Source organism: Mandrillus leucophaeus, unplaced genomic scaffold (genome assembly GCF_000951045.1).
Source record: "Mandrillus leucophaeus isolate KB7577 unplaced genomic scaffold, Mleu.le_1.0 Scaffold972, whole genome shotgun sequence".
NCBI lineage: Eukaryota > Metazoa > Chordata > Mammalia > Primates > Cercopithecidae > Mandrillus > Mandrillus leucophaeus.
Window position 1 is genome coordinate 803,997 of NW_012110608.1, and position 1,635 is coordinate 805,631.

The window sequence follows — 1,635 nt, forward strand, 5'->3', positions numbered from 1 at the left end:
CCTTCCTTCCTTCCTTCCTTCCTTCCTTCCTTCCTCACCTCGGCCTCCCAAAGTGCTGGGATTACAGGCGTGAGCCACCGTGCCCGGCCTATATACCCTTATTATTGATTGTTTCTTTTTTCATCTTTTCAATCCTGCTTACTTTTATCCTCACTTTCCTTTCTGCCATGAAAACTGCACCTAATTTGCCACACTTAAGATTGGCAATTTTTGATTCATTGATGGGAGAAGTATAGTAGAAAGGCCCTGCAGTTTAGAATTAAGTTGTGTTTGTTTATTTACATGTATGCCCATTTCTTCTAAATTAAATCTAGAATATGAGACTTTGACATATAAAAGCATGATAAGTATTTTCTTAAAAAATAAAACTATTGATAACATAATGAAACCACCACTGGTAATTGAATTTTAAAATGATATGCAAAAATATTTAGAAATCCAGTTGGGAAATGTGTTTTTGCATATGTCACCAGATACACATTAGGCAGTACTTCAAATGTTAACTCTTAAACAATACTGTGGTGATGGCAATCAGTAATTTATTTCTTTGTCCTGTAACTTATCATTCTTGTCTTTTGTAATCTCTTACACAGTATTAACATAACTGTACCTTTTATTTGTTCTTGGTATCCATACATTTTAAGATGGAAAAATCAGTTCATAGTTGATATGATATTGTATATGGGCAAAATGTCCATTAAACTAAAATTCAGTAAAAAAGGTAATCTAAACTGGCTTGATTTATAAAAGATGTTTTGTTTGGCAGTTGTCAGTCATTAATAAGCAATTATCTTCAAAGACAAAAAACTGGACTAATTTGTTGCCATTCTTTATGGGATGTTTACAATAAAATTCCAAGTTGTTTGGAATCAATTGCACTCTTGCTGCTTTATGCCTTAATTTATGTACCAGAGAAAAATTAACCAGAAGAAAGAAATATGGAGTTACCTATTCAGCTTTAGAGATTGTAACATGTAACTCTTAGGTCTTGTTTCTTTGTCATAGAATATTTTATTACTATTATTTTTTAATCTGAGAAACTAGGATGCTTCTTCCTATCAAAGAAAAGGTTTTGTTTTTGTTTTCATCTTAGACATTGCAAATATTCTTTGGGTCACTTTTAGGATAATAAATATGATGTTTACACTTTAAATGTGGGCTGCTTGGTGCATTCAATAACAGCCTGCAAAGCATTTGTCAACATTTTGTTTTGCAGAGCTTTTCAAAATGAATAGATCTCTAATATATTTATGACTTATGACTTTTAACAGCTGAGCTATATATCCCTGGCATTTTAAAATATATGGTCAGATTACCTATACTGTAAATGGTGCTTTAATTCAGTATAAGTGTAGGAGGGAGAGAAGTGAGGTGAAATGATCTGAATGCTCTAACAGGAACATTCGTAACCTATATAGTTACCAGAATTTGTCTCCCAATGGCAAACATTCCACTAGATACAAGATAAATAAGCTGGCCAAAGACTGGACTGTATCTTTGATGTATATACTGTCTATTTTGTGTATTTAGAATAAAAAAAAAAATGTATTTAGGACAAAAGTAGCCTGATTTTTTACAATATTCAGAGATTGAAGTGGAGATAAGTTGTTTGGTATTTTGTTTAGTTGCTTAATT